We start from the raw sequence: 21090 nt of genomic DNA, 5'->3' as shown, positions 1-21090 counted from the left end.
GAATCGTGGGGACTCGGCACAGCTGGGCAGGACAGCGCCACATCTGGAAATGTATTCTGTCATTCATAGTGTGGAAGAGCTTCGCACATGTATTTCTTTATTGGTTTTTAAAAGTGCTTGTTTTCTGGCCGGGTTTCTAACTTGGAGACTATTAGAGGTGTCTACATATCTGCACGGTGGAACCGCCCCACCGGCTGAGAGCAGAGAGGTGTAGAGATGGGCTGGCAGACCACACACCCCTCAATCCGCAGTGTCACTCTGCCTGGGAAAGGTCCCTTCAAGGGACAGTGTTATTTACTCACTTGTGCCCTCATGTAGACCTATCACAGGACCAGCCAGCACTCCTCCCTGGAGGATGTTGCTCTGACCTGAGCCTGGTGGACCCGTGTTTGAGGTGGATGTGACATGAGCCCAGCAGCAATTTGGCTCCTTTAAGAGCACGGATGAGCTCTGGGAGTCCTGCGGCTCTCACCCCTCCACAGCCCGCAGCAGAGCCCAGCTGTCGGCAGGCCCCAGGGGCCCTCCCGGTGTTTACATGAACGGTCATATGGTAACCTCTCCCAGCTCATGGGCAGGCGGCAGTTACCTCATCTGCAGTCCAATGACCTCATCCACGTAAAATGTGGCAAGTGCGAGACAGGAGCTGAAGCAGCCCAGCCTCTCGCTCAGAGCCGGGAGAAGCTGTCCTCCACCTGGGCTCAGGGAGTCAGCCAGAGAGCTGTCCACTTAGCCATTGCTCCCAGCCCGGGGCCGATTCATGTCAAGTGGCTGTGTCTTCCGGGGGCTGCAGCTGGGAGGGGCCTGTGCAGAAACGTGAATGCCCACCCCTGGGACGTGCTGATCTCAGGGGATTTGTATTCCTCCCCAGGAACTACCCCCAGGCGGGGCAGAGCGACTCTCCTCCCAGCACCCCCTCTCCCCACCCCCCCAGCCACGTAGGCACTTTGAAGATGTGGACACACAAACAGGAAGAGAAACACAGCACAAAAGCAGAGCAGGACACGTGTTCCCTTAACTGGGGGAGTGAAAGCCTCGTTAGGTATTGTGTTGTCTGTTTTTTATTTTATTCTATTGTTTAGCACTTTCTTTAAATTATATTTGCTCCCTCCCTCCAAAAAAATATTGCATGTGAAGACTAAGAATCTAAAATAAATTACCTTTGCCATAGGCTGCTGGGTTTATTAGCCCTTTCAAGCTCTTCAGGATGTAAAGGACAGGCTGACCTCGAGTGATCTCCGCCTCGCCTCTCCCGGTAACAGGAGCTCTGCTGTTTGTGCATTTAGCAGCTTAACCCTTTGAGTTACTCCGCGGCTCTGTGTTCTTCCTGGGATTTCTTTCCGGAGGGTGTCTGGCTTTGGGTTGACATTTTAAATTTTAAGGCAGCTGATTCGTATTATCCACATCATGTGGATATTAAAAAATAAAACAGAGACAAAAAAACACAAGCCTACGAAATAAAAATGGAAGAAACAACACAAAAGTTAAACGGCGTCAGAGGTCAAGAATTTGTTTGGATAAGGTCTGCACAGTGATCGTGTGTGTGTGTGTGTGTGTGTGTGTGTGTGTGTGTTGGGGGGAGAGGGGTAACGCGTTTTAATGATCAAATGTTAACAAACATACAGAGTCATCCTCTGGCCGCATGGACCCATGGAGCTCCATTAGCAACACAGGGCCCATTGCTCTTCTCCTTTAAGTGCCTGACAAAACTAGTTATTGAAGGTGGGACCGGAGTCTTCCGGGGAGGGAGGCAAATTCTTGGCTCTAATGAGCCAAGGAGCAGAGGTCATTATTTCGATGGGGTGTTTGCTATTTACTCCCAGTCATGCACTTGACAGATGCTTTCTGATTAGCAAGCCTGGAGCAGCACCAGAGAGTGTTCAAATCCCCCCCGCCCCAAATCTGGACGCCGGGACACTCCTCCTGCACGCAGATGAAGGCCCCCCCCCCCCCCTCCTCGTGAGAAGACTGCCTCCCCAGCCGCCCAGAGTCACCTAGGCTGCTGGCAAGGGGCAATTGAGAGCGAGGGAAGCACCACGGAGAAGCAGAGGCTGTGCCTTGAAGCAGTTACCGGCCGGGCCTGTGTGTGCCTCTGCCTCCTGCTGCCCAGTCGGGAGCAAGATGGTGTAATACGTGCGTTTTACATATCAATGGCAGAGGAGGCTGCTTCCAGATGGCGGCACCTATTTCAAAGCCACCTTTTTATGCAGAAGGAAGGCTGTGTGACCTCCCTCCCAGTCAATGCGTTTTGTAAGCCCTGGGAACGAATGCTTAAAAAATGGTCCTGGGCTATATTTCATGTCCGGTCCAACGTGCAGTGTGTGTGTGTACAGCTGTTGGGGGCTGGCATGTGGTAGCATATTAAAAGGAAGATTACCATTTCCCATTTTCTTCCCCCTTCTGAAGGCTTGATCTGCATATACGAAACTTGTGGAAAAAAATAGGCATAATGAGGCAAGGAGGCCGGGTCTCCAGGCACTAGTCGGTGCACATCTGGAGTTTGCAGCATCCTGGAGATAGTTACTTTTATTCCCAGGAGCCGCCGGGGTGGGAATGGCAGCCCCGTATCCATGGTGAGCCTCCCTATCGCACCAAGCCAGGTGTGCGCGCGTGTTGTTTCTTGGAAAGGCTGTCCTCCGAGGGGGTGGGGAGGGGAGAGGACCAGGGAGGAGGGGAGGGAAAAACAGAAGGGAGGTAATTAGGCGCCACCTTGCCCAGAGGAGCCAGCTCAGGCATCTGAAATCAGAAGTGGGTATTGGACGGGCGCTGGTGGAGTCAGCTGGTGTGCGCGGAGGTGCCTGCCAGCTCCAGGCTTGTTTCTATGGGGACAAGACCAGGGAAGGGAGGCCCTGGGGGTCAAAAGAGACACAGAGAACAACACCGAGCGGGGTGGGCCTTGGGAAGGTCCCTGCGACTCGCCTCCTAGGTAGTGTGATATTGGCTCTGAACCGGCAACCTGAATTCATGCTGTTCCCCGCCCCCACCTCCCTTTCCCTTACCAGCTGAGATGTTGGAGGTGTTTCAAACCTCGCAGGCTGTTATTTAGAAAAAGACCGCATGGGGTGGCGTTGTGACTGGATCGCGGACTGGCTGCTCTTTATATTCCCAGTTAATGGATAGGGAGAGTGAGGAGGGAAGCGCCCTGTGGACTGCCCTGCAGTGAAGGGGAAACTAGGACCGGGCTGGGACGTTTTCCCAGGAAGAGAGTTGGTTTTAGCGCCTAGATTCTTAGGACTCGTGGATTCCTTTCTTTCTTCTTTCTTTTCTCAGCTGTGAGACTGCGAGGTTCCAGATGCTCCGTGTAAAACAATGCCCCGCAGGGGAAAGTCAGGGAGGGAAGTGTGAGGTGCAGCTCCAGGCCACCCTAGAAAGGGCCATAAACAGCAGCTGCTTCTATTGTGCGTGCCAAGTGCCGCCTGTTAGCTGGGGCTCCCACTCCTTGTTTCTCTCTCTTCAACCAGATGTGACCAACAGGAGTTTGTCAGCTCCTAGGTGGACCCCGGATGGTGGGAATGAGGGAAAGGAAGCCGAGGGGCCCGCGGGAGGGGGGCCTGGGGCCCAGGCAGGGAGGCGACTGCCCTTTCTCAGCTGCGGGTCCACGTCCGCACACCTGATCTGCTGTGTGCTGCCCAGCTCTTGAGATTCGGCAGCCGAGGCAGAGTGGGGAGGGGTGATTGAGAGGTCGGATCCTCGGGCTCCAATGTGGGCGTGTTGGGGGCTCAGGACACACTTGAGGAGGAGAGATGACGGCAGGGAGTGCTCAGAGGAGCACAGTTAGGGATCCCCCAGGTGGGGAAGGTAGGAAGAGGATAAACAAAAGAAGTCCATGCTGCAGGGACCACGCAGACCCTGGGTGATGAAACAGGAGGGTGTGGGCAGGAAAAGACACATTTCACTCAGCCACACCTGGCAAAGGGCTCCATCGGTTCCCCATTGGTAGGGTCAGACGTCAACGTCAGAGCTACATTACTTCTAGTTAAGTGTGTGTGTCTGTGTGCTGTTTAAGAAACTATGGATTCAGGTATTTTTTTTAAAAAATTTTGTTATTGTTAATCCTCACCTGTGAGGTTCCAAATGCTCTTTGTAAAACAATGCCCCACAGGGGAAAGTCAGGGAGGGAAGTGTTTGCCATTGATTTTTAGAGAGAGTGGGAGGGGGAGAGACAAAGAGAGAAAATCATCGATATGAGAGAGATTGGTTGCCTCTTGTACGCGCCTCAACTGGGGATCGAGCCTGCAACCAAGGCGTGTGTCTTTGGAATCGAACTTGGGACCCTTCAGTCCCCAGAACAATGCTCTGTCCACTGAGCCAAACCGGCTAGGGCAGGTTCAGGTATTCTTAACCTTCTTATTGCTCTTCCCATCTTTCTTTTCCCAAGTTAGAGAACATTGTCTGAGGTAAGTCAGACCCTGAGTAGTGCTGCCAAGAGTCAGAGCGCAGGATGGAGAGATGGGTAAGCAGGAACAAACCGCTTATTCTTGTTCCTTTGGTAAATGCATGTGGCCCAGGTCGATGAGCCTACAAGCAACAGCCTCAGGTTTTGTCCTCGCCTTTCCATGGGGTTGATGAGAATCACTGTAAGACCTTCTGAGGGTTTCAGCTTCGCTCTCACAGCTATTTCTGCCATTGTATTTGACAGGTATTTCCGAATTACGCAGCAGAGAATTCTCATCTATAGCTGAGGGTAGAAATGAGGTGGGGAGAGCCATTCTGGAGAGCAATTCAAAAATACTTAGCCAGATTATATATTTTTATATTCCAAGACTCGCAATCCCCGTATGTGCCGGAGGAACTCTTGCGTATGTCCATGCGCAAACAAACACATAAGGATGTTCTTCGTGGCTTTATTTTGGGTCCCAGGGAGTTGGAGGCAACATAGGTATCTGTCATTTGGGGAACGAATAGATGAATGTGGTGGGAGCTTATGGTGGTGTACCATGCAGCAAGTGAAGCTATACACAAACACAGTTCTTTAGAAAGAGTGTTGAATGAAAAAGCAACAAATAGACAAAGAGCTACAACATACCATTTAAAAATTTTAACAAACTACACATTTGCAAACAACACTCTTATTTTTAATACTAGAGGCCCGGTGCATGAATTTGTGCATGGGTGGGGTCCAGTGAGCTGGCTCTGATTAGGGCTGATCGCGCCGGGCCGGCTGGGCCGGCTGAGGGGAAGGGCTGTGGACAGTTGGCAGGCCGGCCCCGCTCCCTGGTTGAACTCCCAGTATAACTCCAGTCAAGGGGACAATTTACATATTAACCTTTTACTATATAGGATATTTTCATTTCCTAGGGCAAATTCTTACTACCTTATATGGATATCTATTGGGGCGGGGGGGGGGGGATGCGCAGAAGAAGGAGACAGGTCAAAATTAAAAGGGAAAAATTCAAATAAAAATAAAGAAGGGAGAGGTTTTGTACCGACCAATCCTAACATTGTGCCACGGACCAAATGGACAATGAACTTATCTCTGTACCTGAATTCCTACGAATAAAATTCCTCTTTCATTGGTCTACCTACCTATAAAATACCAGAGTTTCTGTGATAAGAGGCACCATAGAAGTGCACGAATGAACCTATAAGATAACCATCAACACTCAATCATCAACCACTCCTTAAACCCACAATTTGTGTTTAATCCTCTGCTAGGCATGTTGGGGCCATGGGGAAGCATATGGTATTGTGTTTGTTGTTATGCAGCTTGGAAATTATATGTGAAATAATACTAGTAATATGCAATTCAACACTGTTTATAATGAAGACCCTGAGTTGTGTGAGGTAGAAAAAATTGAAGAGCTAGTTGGTGAGACAGGAGTAAAATCAGGAAAAATGTCATGGAGGGAGAAGCTCTGCCCTGGGCCATCAAGGATGGAACCGAATGGGGTAGCAGACCCCACAGAAAGGGGCAGGTTTCAGGTGTGGAGAAAATGGGGTCCAGGGCACACTTACTGGTCATCTGTGTGGCATTCATTTCCTGAGAATGTGCCCCCCTCCCATAGCTCTGCATTCCCTCGGGGTCCTCAGAAGGCCATTTTGCTCAACCTCTGCAAAGCGCATCCTGGGCAGTTGAGGGAAGGATGTGGGATTTGGCCAGGAGGATCCTCTGCCTCCACCGTGTGGATTCTTTCCCTTTATTTTCCCTCTTATACGTGGGGCTGCCTCTCAGCTTCGTCTCCTTCCATAGGACAATGTAAAGGAGTCACAATTTAAAGTGACAGTCTTTTATTGGCAATATTTCATGGAAAAGTCTCACTCCGCATACTCGTGGACAGACCGCCCAATGATCATTTTTCAAGATCTTTTTAAAGAGTCCAACCAATGCTGCAAGGTTTAAGAAAAATGGGAGTCTTAAGCTCCTCCCCCTCCATTTCTCCTTACTTGGAAACCATCACTCGGAGCTTTGTTGACAAATCCCTTTTGTGTTTATCTTTATGTTTCCATTTAATATAATTACATTGCTACGTTTTAATCTCTCAGTTTTAGGCATTTAGGATTTAGCTTTCTTTTCTCTTTCTCCCTTGACACAATAAACATTTCCCATCCCATCTTCCCAATTATAGTCATATTATAATTTTGATTAAACTAATATTCAGAGTATCTTATTTGAGGCTGAGCCATGAAGTAGCAATGATTATTTCTCATTTCTCAAATACCTTTTGATCTTCCTGACTCTTAGTTGTCCAACAGAATAGCCACCAGACACATGTGGCTACTGAGTACTTAAGATGTGGCTAGTGTGACTAAGGAATTAATTTTGAATATTATTTAATTACTAGTGGCCCGGTGCATGAAATTTGTGTATGGGGCGGGTGTCCCTCAGCCTGGCCTGTACCCTCTCCAATCTGGGACCCCTCAGGGGATGTCTGACAACCGGCTGTCGGACATCTCTCTCGCAATCCGGGACCACTGGCTCCTAACCGCTCACCTGCCTGCCTGCCTGATCGCCCCTACCCACTCTGCCTGCCAGCCTGCTTGCCCCCAACTTCCCCCCCGCCCCTGCCGGCCTTATTGTCCCCAACTGCCCCCCACTGCCAGCCTGCTTGCCCCCAACTGCCCCCCTGCCGGCCTGCTCGCCCCCAACTGCCCCCCTGCTGGCCTGCTCACCCCCAACTGCCCTCCCCTCCTGGCCTGATCGCCCCTAACCTCCTCGGCCTCGGCCCTGCCACCATGGCTTTGTCCAGAAGGACGTCCGGAAGATCTTCTGGAAGGTCTCCCAGTCTAATTAGCATATTACCCTTTTATTAGTATAGATAATTCTTTCACTTTTAAACTTAAAAATTGATGGCTTTTGGAAAAAATTTAAGTCTGTTTGGAACACCTTTGATATGTAAATAACCTTTTCAACTGCAAATTAATAAAAACTAAATACAAGTAAAATCAAGTATTTCTGATAAATTTTAGTGTGCAAATTGAGATGGGCTATAAATGCAAATACACACTGCATCTCAAAGATTTAATATGAAAAAGAATATAAATATCTCAATAAGTACACATTCATTTTATGTTGAAATATTTTGGATATATTGTCTTAAATTAAAATATATTATTGATATTAATTTCAACTCTTTGTTTTTAAAAAGTCATAATAAATTTAAAATTACATATGGGGTTCATACTTGGTTTCTGTTGGAGAGCATTGCTCTGGGTTATAGCTGTTTAGTTTATTTATTTGATTTTCATTACATTTATCAACCCCCAATTCTATGCCAGTATTCTATTCTGGATCTCCTCCTGAGATATGCATTTATTTCTTGATTTATTGTGTATTTTTTAAATTTTATTTTCTAAAATCTTTATTGTTTAAGTATTACATTTGTCCCCATTTCCCCCCCATTGACCTCTTCTAGCTGCCCTCCCCTTCTTTTCCCCTCCCCGTCCCAGGCCTTCACTACCCTATTGTCTGTCCATGGGTTGTGCATACATGCATACATTTCTTTTAGTTGATCTCTTCCCTCCCACTCACCCAACCCCACCTTCCCTCTGAGATTTGACAGTCTGTTCCATGCTTCTATGTCTCTGGATCTATGTTGTTCATCAGTGTATTTTGTCCATTACATTCCACATATGCTTGAGATCATGTGAGAGATGTGCATTTACATCAGACATTCTGTGTCTTCATCTTTTGGGGGGTGGAGGTCTGTCCTGGAGTCCTCTGACGAGCTCTTACCTAGATTGGCTACTGTCATTCTGAGATCCTTCTTTCTTTCCCTTTATTGTTTGACTGTGTCAAAGCCCATTTCCTGGGTCTCACTCATATTCTTCCTTTTCCGTTCATTCCTTTGTTTTATGACACATACTTTTCCGTAATTTTCTAAAAAAAATGAGTGTGTAGAAGATTAATTTTTCAAATGTCTTCATTCTACACATGCCCTTGACTTATATTTTGTCCCATTATAGAGATAATTTTTCAAAATTTGAAAGGCATTGTACCATTGTGTTTTAGCTTCCTGAGTTGCTACTGAGAAGTTCTAAGTCATTTGGTTTCTTACCATTCATACATGATCTCTCCCTCTCCATGTCCGTCTTCCTCTCCCTCTCTCTTTTTCCCTCGCCTCTCTCTTTGTAGAATCATTTTTGTCTCAACAATGTTGTGAGGTTTCATAACGATGTAACTTGGTGTGGGTCATGCCCTTCAATTCTGGGAAATTCCCTAAAATTGCTTCATTGGTGACTTCCTCCTCTGTTCTTTCTCTTTGGGACTCTATTATTTGAATGAAACAGGTCATTGTTGGCCTGGACTGGTCCTCTAATTATCTTACTCTTTCTCTTTTATTTTCCATCTCTGTCTTTTGCTCTCCTTTCTAAAGTTTCCTCAATTTATCTTCCAGCCCTTCTGCCGAGTTATTCACTAATACTATCATCTAGCTAATATTCCAAAGTTCTTTTTTGTTCTTTGACTACTTTTTCTTCTTCACAGCATCCTGTTCTTGTTTTATGGGTACAGTATCTTTCCTGTATCTCCTTCTCCAAGGATAAAGATTGTTTTGCTTTTTAGTTTCCTTTTCCCTCATAATCTCCTCTATGTCCCCTTTTGTCCAGTGTTTGGTCTCTGTCTTTCATATTAAAGGCTTCCCCAGCCAAGCTGGGTTGTTTGCACATGTTTAGGGTGGGGGACCAGAAGCTGGGGTGGAGGCTGTGTGCCTGTGTGTGTGTGAGGGGCTGAGATGTCTTACTAAAGGGAGCTTCTCTGTAGGGTGGCTGCAAGGAGCTCCCAAGTGAGTTGCGTAAGGTCGTTCCCCTAGAGCCAGGCAGAATTCCCAGAGGAGAACCTGTATGTCTCCTGCCTGTGGGGTGTTATCCTGGCTGCCACACTCTGGGAGCTGAGTTGGGGAAGAGGGCTTGGGATCTCAGCATTCAGTGAGTGTGCATTCACCAAACCCACCTGTTTCTGTCAGGCTCCCAGGCTGCTGCTGGCTGCCTTTGCCTGCTATCTGTTTCTGTTTAACAGACTCCCACAAACGTTGTGGCTCACACTAAAGATGACTTAAAAAAATTCTAGTGATTTTTCACCCATAGCAATATTTATCGGTTATTTGCTCTTTATAGCAATGGACTTGTAATATTGGTGAAAATCCAAGTTAAAGCTTGTCTTAAACTCATTCCCTGCTGCTTGGAATAAGTCTACTTCACAGATAAACATTTGTTCTGAGGATTCCAATAGGTTTTCTTCTTTGTGTACCAGACCTTTTCATATGTTCTGTGATTTTAATTTTCTTTCCATTTGCTTGTTCCTTCAGAGGAGACCTACGTGGGTCCAGTTTGGAAACTTGAGATGGTTTTGTCAGCAAGTGTGTTGGTTCCTGTTGCCTTAGTCCCCAAGGGGACATTTCAAGTTTTTATTTATTGGGTAGTTTTATTTTCCTTGCCTGCCAGGGGAAGTTGGTAGCAAATTACTGGGAAGGCATTTTTATCTCAGGAATGCACTGCTTTTTCAAATCGTTCCTTTGAAGGCTCTTGTGGTGGAGGCGCTGACGGGGCTTCCCCAAGTCTCCCCAGGGTGGCCAGCCTGTGTGTGAGGCGCTGGTGCAGTTGCCAGACTGCTCTCCTTTGCTCCCCACCAACTCCCCCGCTGTCCCATTCTCTCCCAGTGGGAGTTTGGGAATCTCCAGGTCTCTGGGGGTTATTTCACCCACGTACTTCCCATGTGGTGTTTCCCTGTCAGGGCTAAACCGTTCCTGTTAGTACCCTGACCCATCTGTTTTCACCTGCACCAAATAGTGTCTACTTCTAGCGCACTGATACCATTCTTCCTTAGTTCACGTGGATGCCATAGGCTTATCTTCCTGCTCTCTGATCCTTTCAGTGGGATTTGGGAAGGGAGGGGCATTAAACACGTCAGCTCAAATTGTCACCTGCAAGTCTCCTTGGTTACTTTGTCCTCTCTTTCATCAAGCGGGTTTAATAAGATGTGCTCCCCAGGTTAGGTTAATCTTGAGTGGATATTTCCTTTTCTATGGCTAATAAACGGTGCAAACATGATCTATAGCAGCGGTCTTCAATCCTGGCGGCACTTTAGGATCACCTCGGGGGGCTCAGGCAACGTGCTGATGTCCTGGCCATACCCCCGGAAGTTGCGATTTGATAGGCTGGGGGTGGGAGCCAGTCTTCAGCTTTCCTAGACGCTCCCTGGGCAGTTTTGGTGCTCAGAGTGCCGCGAACCATGGATCTCAGAGCAATGGGAGCAGGTCCTAAGCCTGTGAGTGCCTTTGACATGAGGAAACAGTAAGAAAAGGAAGCAGCAGGAATAGAAAGGAAGACACTGTAGGGTTGAGGGGAAAGCATGGGATTTAGTGCCTGTGTCTGATGCCCAGCTTCACAATTGAATGTCTGCATAAACTGATATTACGTCTTTGGGGCCCCGCCTCACTCTCTGTAAAGTGGCAATAATGATGTTATCTGCCTTGTAGCATTGACGCAAGACAGAAGTGCGTGTCTGTGGAAGCAAGTGCTTATTTTTTTTTAAAGAAAGAAATGTAGTGTTAGAAAAGGGAGGGAAAGAACATGAAAGAAAACAAAAATTCATAAGATTGACAACAGTGGTATCCCTTTAGTTGGCTGCCTGACCTTGGCATGAATCTAAATTGATGATGATTATTTTTTTAAATGGTGAGACCTGCAGGGGACATTCCAGGAAGGAAGTCTAACAAGGCCAAGATGTGGGTCCCAGACCTTTGGCTGCTTCCTTAGCTTTAGCAGCACTCACAATTCCAGGGATGAGCTCACAGATTCTATCCTCATTAAATTGTTATCCATGTTTCCTGCTCATTCTCCCAAAAGACCAGCTGTAGTGCAAACTCAAGATTGATGGGCAGGTGGAAAAGCCCTGAAGAAGTCTAACAATCTTTCTAATAAAGTTTGGGAAAAGACCTCACGTCTAACCAGAGGCAAAGGAGTCTCTATCATGAGATACCCATTAACCTATCTCCTTTGCTTTCTAAGGTTGATGCCTTAAATCACTTATTCATAGTCAATTAATACGTGCTCAGTACTATAAAATTTTGTGGGGGAAAAACAAACAAACAACCACAACCACAGACCATTCTTCTTCTTTCCCTCCCCCTCTGTAGTGAGCTGAATTATGTACTTCCCAAAATATATGTCTAAATCCTAACCTTTGTGGGGTGTTTTCTCTGACATCAACCAAACTGGGTGTCTATCAATTCAGTTCAATTCTTACACTAATTAACCAGAGTAAGTGCAGACCACACAGGTTAAAGGCCCAGTCCCATAAGCCTGCCCCCACTTCAGATGCCAGTTGTAAAACTCAAGCCAACCATACTTCTGACTGATCATGTACAAATTGAGGATCTTCATGATCCACGCTTCAGACTTGTTAATTGGCTAGAATGTTTCAGAGAGCTCAGAAAAATAGTGTACTTGTGTTTATTGGTTTACAGAGATGGGCAAAAAATATCAACAGAGAGATATAAATTGAATAAAGGAACCAAAGATAAATTCTGGAGGTGAAAAGCACGTTAACTGAAATTAAAAACGCTCTAGAGGCTTAACCAGCAGATTTGAGCAGGCAAAAGAAAGCATCAGTAAACTTGAAGATAAGACAAATGAAATTATTCAACTGAGGAGCAGAAAAAATAAGAATGAAGGAAAATGAACATAGCATGAAAGATGTGTGAGATATCATTAAATATACAAGTGTACACAATATATGTGCTGCCGAAGCGAGCACCTACAAGTGTACACAATATAGGTATCCTAGCAGAAAATAGAAAGGGGAAGAAAAACATTAAATAAACAGTGACTAACATCTCCCCAGATCTGAAGAACTACATGAATATACATGTCCAAGAAGCCCAATGAATAATAAACAATAAACCCAAAGAAATCTACACCAAGAGACTTGGTAGTCAGATTGTTGAAACCCAAAGACAAACAGAGAATTTTGAAAGCAGCCAATGAGATGTGACTTGTTATGTTCAAGGGATCTTCAATAAGATTAACAACCAATTTCTCCTCTAGAAACATGGAGGCCAGAAGGCATTGGGATGACATAACATCCTGAATTAAGAAAACCAACTATCAATCAAGAATTTTATATCACTTCCTTGCCCTGGTGAGGTATGGTAATTGGGAGGGGTGGATTCCATAGCTCTACCTTTGGCGTGTCTAATGATGGGAAGGCAGGGGTAGTAGCTTGCAGATGGACCTGGTAGTCTACCAGCAAGCAGCCATGAAGGTGCCCTGGGGGATCATCAACATGAAGATGGGCTGGTACATCTCTTCCCAGCAGCCTGAGGAAGTGGAGGTGGAAGAGTTGAGCCTGTTGCTAAGCAACAAACTCCACAGACAGAGATCCCCAGGTGTTTCATTTGGTTTCTCAGTGTTTAATTTGGTAAATGCCATCATGGGAGTGGCATCCTTGGCTTAGCTTATGTATGGCTCATACCGATATCTTTGGATTTAGATTCTTGTTGCTGGTAATTGCTCACCTGGCTTCATTCTTAGTTTATCTCCTGCTTAGTATGTGTACTCAGACAACTGTGACATCTTATGAAGATCTTTGACTCTTTGCATTTGGATCAGGTGGTGGTGGCAGGCACCATAATAATTCAGAATATTAGACCTATGTCACTTTATCTTTTAATTATTAAAACAGAGCTTCCTACTGCTATTTCAGAATTTTTGTCTGAAGACTATAGTGGGTCTTGGTATCTTGATGGATAAGCCCAAATAATAATCATTTGTGTTTCCATTGTGTTCCTTCTTGCACTTCTTCCTAACATAGCCTTTCTTGGGTGCACAAGTAGTTTATCATTTTTCCTTATGGTGTTCTTTTCTCTTGTGATAATAATTTTAAAAATGGTCCATCCCTTATCCTCTGACATTAAATTGTATAGAGCAATACGTCCAGATTTCAAATGCTGCAGAAGTAAAGCAAAGCTCTCTCATTTCTCCAAAGAGAGTGCTTATGCCATACCAATCATGGCCTTTTCATTTCTCTGCCATACTTCAAGATTGCCCATATACTGTGGACTTCAAAGCCCTTCAAAGAAAAGAATGTAGAATGTAACCAATATAGCAAAATTGCTTTGCTTTTTCTCATGTATTTTATATCTACACTCTTTGGGTACATTATTTTTTATTACAAAGTGGCATCTGATATACTATAAGATTATAATAAATACTTGCCACATGATGTCATGATTTGAAGTTATGCATACTGTTTGCTGTACTTTTGACAGTCCCTTTAATCCACTTCCCCTCAAGAAAAGCTTTAATGATGATGTTTTTCTCCAGTTTTACACTCTCATGAATTCACCTTTTTTTTTATTTTATTTTTTTATTACTCTAGCACTCAATACTATCATTGTTTTACTTGCAATATTTGTTCCTGACATTAGGAATGTGTTTGTTGTAGTTGGTTCCAGTACATCAACATGTTTGATTTTTTTATATATATACTAGGGGCCCGGTGCATGAAATTCGTGCACTGGGTGTGTGTGTGGGGGGAGTGTCCCTCAGCCCAGCCTGCCCCCTCTCACATACTGGGAGCCCTCAGGCATTGACCACCATCACCCTCCAATCGCAGGATTGGCCCCTTGCCCAGGCCTGACGCCTCTGGCCTAGGTGTCCGGCCCGGGCAGCGGGGACCTGCAGTGGCAGCGGGGGGCGCCGTGATCGCGCAGGCTCCGCCCCTGCCCCTGCAGGATGCCTCTGGCTGAGGTGTCCGGCCCGGGCAGCGGGGACCCACAGCTGCAGCGGCCCCGCGATCGTGGGCTCCGCTTTAGGCCCAGGCAAGGGACCCCTAGCTCCTGGGACTGCCAGCTTCGACCATGCCCAGCTCCCATCGCTGGCTCCACCCCTACTTCCTGCTATCATTGGCCAGGGCGGCAAAGGCGCCTGATTCTCTGATCATGGCTGGGGGGCAGGGCAAAGGCGGCCCCAGGGCCGCCTTTGCCCTGCCCCCCAGCTCTTAGCTCCCCCCTGGGTTTCCGATCACTGTCAGTGGCAGGGGGCTTCTTCCTGCTTTCCCTTTCGCCTCCCTGCATTGTGCCTACATATGCAAATTAACCGCCATCTTGTTGGCAGGTAACTGCCAATCTTAGTTGGCAGTTAACTGCCAATCTTAGTTGGCAGTTAATTTGCATATAGCCCTGATTAGCCAATGAAAAGGGTATCGTCGTACACCAATTACCATTTTTCTCTTTTATTAGTGTTGATATATTCTACGGACTAATTTACCTTAAAATTAGCAGAGAGAATTTTCTCTAATGGAAAAAGCTCGGGGCTTCTGTTTTGCTCATCTTTGGAATTTGGTTGGGAATTTTAGTTTAGCACTTATCACTTTTAATTGGATTAACAAACAAGAGATATATTTTCCCATTTGTTAAGAAGAATAATCTCCATATGCAAAAAGGAATAATTATGGAAAGCACCTTGGAGGAATCCTCTTTATATGGGTTAACATTTTTGTAAACATTATTAACAGAAAAGTGGAACAAAACCAGAGTACATAGGGGAAAGTGGGCTCTTAGCAGTTTTAAGAAACAAACTCAAAATTTAACAACAACAAAAAAAGAGTTTTGGTAAAATAATCTTTCCATAATGGAGGTGAAATTAAGACATTTCCAGACAAACGGTAGCTTAGGGAGTTCATGACTAGAATAAATGGACTCCCTGCTCTAGAATAAATGTTAAAGGGAGTCTTTCAGGCTTAAATGAAATGACAGTAGACTATAGATTAGTTGGACAGTAGACCATAGATTGAAGCCATAAGAAAAAATAAAGAACACTGGTAAAGGTAACTAAACAGGTAAATGTAAAATCCAGTATTATTTCACTTTTTTATGGCTTGTAATTTATCTTTTTCCTACATGATTTAATAGGCAAATTCATACAACAATGATTGTAAGTCTACATTAATGGACATACAACATATAAGGATGTGATCTGGAACCATAACAATACAGGATGGGACAAAAGTAGGATTACACTCTTTCGTATGGAAAAATAATACAACAATCCTATATAATAAAAGTGTGATATGCAAATTGACTGAATGGTGGAACAACCAGTCAGCGGGGGGGGGGGGGGGGGGGCGGCGGTGAGGCTGGTGAGTTAAGGCACATGCCAACGGGCAGAGGAAGGGGACAGTGATGGGGGTGGGGCGGTGGTGGCCAGAGGTGGTGGAGGGGTGATGGGGGGGGGGGCGGCGAGGCTGGCCGCTCACTGGCCTGCACTGTCCCCTGATCAGCCTGCCAGGTTGCCTCCCTCAGAGGGAGGTCAGACTGCAGCTTAAGCCATCAGTAGGAAATCCCCTGAGGGCTCCCGGAGTGTGAGAGAGCACAGGCCCAGCTGAGACACACCCCCCCCCCCCAGTGCACAAATTTTTGTGCACTGGGCCTCTAGTTAATAAATAATAATGCAAAAATAAACTCTGTGTTTTGCGTACTCACAACTATAAACCTACTTTTGCCAAACCCTGTATAAAGAGGGAGAGAGAGTGTTTGCATACTATTGAAACGATGTTGGTATTTTTCAAACTAGGTTGTTATAAGTTTAATAGTTTAGTTGTAATCCCCAAGGGACCACTAAGACGATAACTAAAAAAAATATAGGGCCGAAACCGGTTTGGCTCAGTGGATAGAGCGTCGGCCTGCGGACTGAAGGGTCCCGGGTTCGATTCCGGTCAGGGGCATGTACCTGGGTTGCGGGCACATCCCCAGTAGGAGATGTGCAGGAGGCAGCTGATCGATGTTTCTAACTCTCTATCTCTCTTCCTTCCTCTCTGTAAAAAATCAATAAAAATATATTAAAAAAATATAGGAAAGGCAAGAAGAGGGAATCAAAATGGTACACTACAAAAATCAGCCAGTACCAAAACACTCTACAGTTTTTCAGAGTACCCATAATGGTTTTTACTTGTGGGTTCTCACACCCTGTCTGTGTGAGAAGAGTCAGTAACATACTGTACCCTTTGGCAGCTTGGGACACTTAGCTGTGAGGTGATGGTTTGAGCCAAGTTTCACCAAGCCAAGTGAAAGCGTTGGGTTAAAGACAGAGCATGAAAGACATGAAGAAAGCACGGGACTAGAAGACAGTCGAAGTGAGGTCTAGCTGCCCGGGTTCTTTGCTGCTAACCAGCCATGTGACCTTGGACAGATCTGTTTTCTTCTCTGTAAAGGGAGGATGTGGAACTAGATCATCTCAAAGGTCTTTCCAGCCTGATGATGAGCACCAAGGTTTGCTCACTGTTCTGCTGGATGGGGCCCGCCCTCTGCACTGAGGAGCATGAGGTCTGGAGACTTCTTTCCAGTAATTTCCAGTGCAGATGTGCACTCGCTGAGGCTAATTTTAAAAGGAATGAAAGTATCACAGGGCTGGAAGGGACTTTGCAAAGTGACTTACGCAAGGTCAAGGACATCTGTGGCAATACTGACTTACTGTCTGGGTAGAGTGGCAGAGTTATCTTCAGAGGCAGCACGCCCAGGATCGATTGGAGGCTGTGAGTCAGTTTAGGCCGACATTCAGCTCAAGTAAATGAGTGTGAATATGAGGGTCTTCGAGTGCTGGCCCCAAAGCTTCACGCAGGAAAGTCAGAGCAAGTCCTGCCCTTGCGGAGCCCACACAGTCCACCTGCCCCAGGGGGACACTGGCAGGTGGAGAGGTCGGGTGTGTGAATGAAATCACACAAGGAGCGGCGGAGCTGGGGCAGGGGTCAGGTCTGATTTCTAAACTAGAAGACGGCATCAGGATGGATCAGCCCAGGCACCGTCCTCCTGGTCCCCAGAAGAGGTGGCTATAAAACTCCTTTTGGAAATAGCTCTGGTCTGGTGCACTTGACTATAGATATTTTGTTCTAAACAGTAGCCAGAACATCTCAAGTTGAACTCAACACTCACTTCCTGTTGTTCTATTTAATTGAAAAACACACAGTCCTGCCCTTTTTCACTTCTGGTCAGTGGCATAAGTTCCTCATTCACCGCGTTGCAGAACGCTTGCCTTCAGTGCCCTGGGGGCAGGATGAGAGGCGGAGGAGGCAGGAGCAGAGGCTGAGACCTGAGCCCCGTGAGATCTTCAGGCCCAAGAGCTGCACATGTCAGAGCGGCAAGGTTTGCAAAGCTTCTCCTTTCTTCATCTGGAGGTGAAGAAACAGGCCTGCTTCCTCTCAGGGCCCTTGGTGAAAACACAATTGTTAAAAGGACTTGCTTTCTCTTTAACCATCACATTAACTCTTAACTAATTGTCCTGGGCTTTGGCAGGGACATCTATCATAATTTGGTACAGCTTTATATGTGTTTGAAATCACCTTATGACCCTGATGTCATCAGACTCAGGCCGGAATTGTATGGTCCGTAAAGAATGAAGCATAGGCACTGTAGGTGGCTGAATGGTGGCGGCCAGGACATCAGATCCTAATCCTTGGAAACCTGTCAATGTTACCTTAATTAGAAAAAGAATCTTTGAAGATGTAACTCAGTTAAGGATTATGAAATGGGGGAGATTACCCTGGGTTATCCAGTTATGCTCCAAATGGCACCAGAAGTGCCCAGATAAGGGAGAGGCAGAGGGAGATGACACGCGCAGAAGTGGAGAGGCCCTGTGAAGACAGAGGCGGAGACTGGAGTGATGTGGCCACCATCAAAACAATGCCAGCAGCCACCAGGAGCTGGGAGAGGCAAAGAGAATTCACCTCTCAGGCCTCTGGTGGGAGGACAGTTCGGCAAACACCGTAATTTCCACCCAGTGAGGCTGATGTTGAACTTCTGGTCCCCAGAATCCTGAGAGACGAAATTTCTATAGTTGGAAGCCACCAAGGGTGTGGCATTTTGTTACAGCAGCCACAGGAAACTAATACGGGGACAAAAAAAAAAAAAAGCTTAGGCCTCCACTGTTAGAGCAGTCTGGCAAAGTCTATGGATCTCTTCTCAGAAAAACGGTTTTCAGTCATACAATAAAATACAAAAAGGATCATGCAGGAGGACAAATGCACTGAAATACAGTTGGTAGAAGGTAAGACCACAACTGTGTACAGCTTCGAGCACATTCATAAAGACGACACATTCCAACCCGAGGCAAGCTGGAGCGGAGTTTGTTTTCAAGGAGACACCAGCTCGAAGGCTGCCGCTGCTCAGCCTGAGTCACACTGTATCGTGGGGTGGCCTGCGGTTACAAAGATTGAGAGCATAGGTGGCCTAGTGGGGTGTCGAATACCCATTCTGTTTGTTTGTTTGTCTGTGAAATCTATTTTTATTGATTTCAAAGAGGAAGGGAGAGGGAGAGAGAGAAACATCAACGAAGAGAGAGAATCAACGATCAGCTGCCTCCTGCACCCCCTACTGGGGATCTAGCCCACAACCCGGGCATGTGCCCTGACTGGGAACCGAACCAGGGACCCCGTGATTCATAGGTTGACTCTCAACCTCTGAGCCACGCTGGCTGGGCCGCACTTTTGTTTTGAAGAAATGATGAAAGTAGAGTGTTCCAGGGTATATACAGTAGCTGTCACGTGATCATGGAAATACATAGTGTTCTTCGTTGACCAAGTCCCAGGGATGGCCAATGCTCTGAGGTTTGCTGCTTTACTTGCCATCAAAGGAAATGCTGGATTGTAGTTTGTGAACCTCAGGGGCAGGATCCCTGGCTCAGAGGGAGCAGGAGCAGGTGCGCCAGTGCATAGGGGCTGCAGGGCGGGGCAGGCTTTGTAGGGCGGCAGCCTGGGTAGGAGCTGGAGCCCTGACTCAGGCACTCTGAGAGGCAGCAGCTCCCAGGAGCTGCCCGGTGATCAAGCAGGCAGAGTCAATTGGACAGGGTGTCAGGTTGACTATGAAATATGACGGATTAACAGCCAAGGCTGCTGCTGTGACCTGCTTTCAGACACTTCATTTAGAAGTGATCATATTGCTGGATGCTTCCTATAATTTGTGATGATGCTGATTGTGATAAATCGTGAGTTTCTGGCAAGTCCCCCCCTCCTCCCCCCCCCCCAGCCCTCTCCAATGGCTGAACAGAGCAAATGTGTAATTCTGTGGGAACGTTCACACCACGAGTGAGAGCGAGGATCTGGCTGGAACAACAGAATGTTCAGTCAGTGAACAAAGTAATTAAATCAAGCTAATTAAATCACAATAAAAATAATTTTAATTTAATTAATTTCTCTGCGCTGATTGAACATTATGTTGCAACCATGAGGCTTTCTGAACACTAATAGAATTTAGGGGCTGGGGCATCGAAGTTGTGGTCACTGGTGTGGTACGGGGGTTATTGTTGAGGGAATGAAATTAAATACTTGTAACGAGATGCCGAAATGTTGACTGAGCCACAAACAGAAAATGGTTTTGGAATTAAGATAATTGGGTCTTTTTCATTTCCCAGTTAGGTTCCTGTACTAACCAGGGTAATAAATGTCAAATTTGGTAATAATTTGGAAGGTCTAGATCAGCCGTGGGCAAACTACGGCCCGCGAGCCGGATCCGGCCCGTTTGAAATGAATAAAACTAAAAAAAAAAAAAGACCGTACCCTTTTATGTAATGATGTTTACTTTGAATTTATATTAGTTCACACAAACACTCCATCCATGCTTTTGTTCCGGCCCTCCGGTCCAGTTTAAGAACCCATTGTGGCCCTCGAGTCAAAAAGTTTGCCCACCCCTGGTCTAGATAAAGTAGATAGCGTACGATTGCTTGGCTGTGTTGGAGTTGATGGCAAACCTTAGGTAGGATCTCAGCAGTGAGCTGGGTACTAGGGACATTTATCCATTATAAATTGGGGGGGGGCATTTACCCCCAGCTCTTGGGGGTAAATAAAGGCTCTAGAAGCATTAGAATCAGAGTCTGGTGAGCTCCCCAGTCCAGGACTAAACAAGTGGCAATGGGCTTTTTACAGCAGCATGAAAGATTTAGGTGAGGCATACAGAAGGACTCTCCATCTGGAACAGATATTAACCAATAACCAGTTACTTCTTTTTTTCTTAATATATTTTTTAATTAATTTTAAGAGAGAAAGGAAAGAAACATCTATGAGAGAGAACCATTGATCTACTGCCTCCTGCACGCCCCCTTCTGGGGATGGAGCCCACAACTCTGGCATGTGTCCTGACTGGGAATGGAACCAGTGACCTCTCGGTGCATGGGATGACACTCAACTAACAGCCACACTGACCAGGGCAATAACCAGTTGCTGCTTGAAAACACGGATCATGGTTCACCTCCCACCACCACCCTTGACCCTAGTGCTAAGCAGAGAGCCTTACGTGGCTGGTACTGAAATATTTATTATTAAATTGAATTATTTAGGCTCTCGGGAATTTCTTAGTGCTTGAAAGTTAGGACGAATAATTTCCTTTCTGGGTTGTCCAGACGTCATTCAGTTTATAAACAGGAGGATGCTCACAGCAAAAGACCTCTCAAGGTCACCTTGCCAGACTAATTCTGTCATGTAAGCAGCACTGGAATTCTGAGTGTGTGCTAGCAGGCGGCCACATAATTACCAACTGCGATTTTAGAGGAGGCCTGTGCTTTGGATCCCAATATTATTTATCATGCACGTTATTTTAATTAATATTTTGTATGTGTGCCAACATTTGAACCAGACCTCATTATGGCTGGCCCGCGCACCGCGTTGTTTGT

At 46.2% G+C, this 21090-nt stretch overlaps 1 long non-coding RNA gene and 1 pseudogene across 1 annotated transcript in view; both read left to right on the top strand.

Annotated features, from left to right (window-relative positions):
* LOC132220158 (uncharacterized) overlaps window positions 1-21090 on the top strand; it is a 64600-nt gene that overhangs the window by 9682 nt on the left and 33828 nt on the right. The gene's annotated exons all lie outside the window — the stretch shown is intronic.
* LOC132220074 (probable sodium-coupled neutral amino acid transporter 6) lies at window positions 12692-14852 on the top strand (annotated as a pseudogene).

Source organism: Myotis daubentonii, chromosome 17 (genome assembly GCF_963259705.1).
Source record: "Myotis daubentonii chromosome 17, mMyoDau2.1, whole genome shotgun sequence".
NCBI classification, from domain to species: Eukaryota; Metazoa; Chordata; class Mammalia; order Chiroptera; family Vespertilionidae; genus Myotis; species Myotis daubentonii.
The sequence above is the reverse complement of the archived record's forward strand: the minus strand, read 5'-3'. Positions and strand labels throughout refer to the sequence as shown.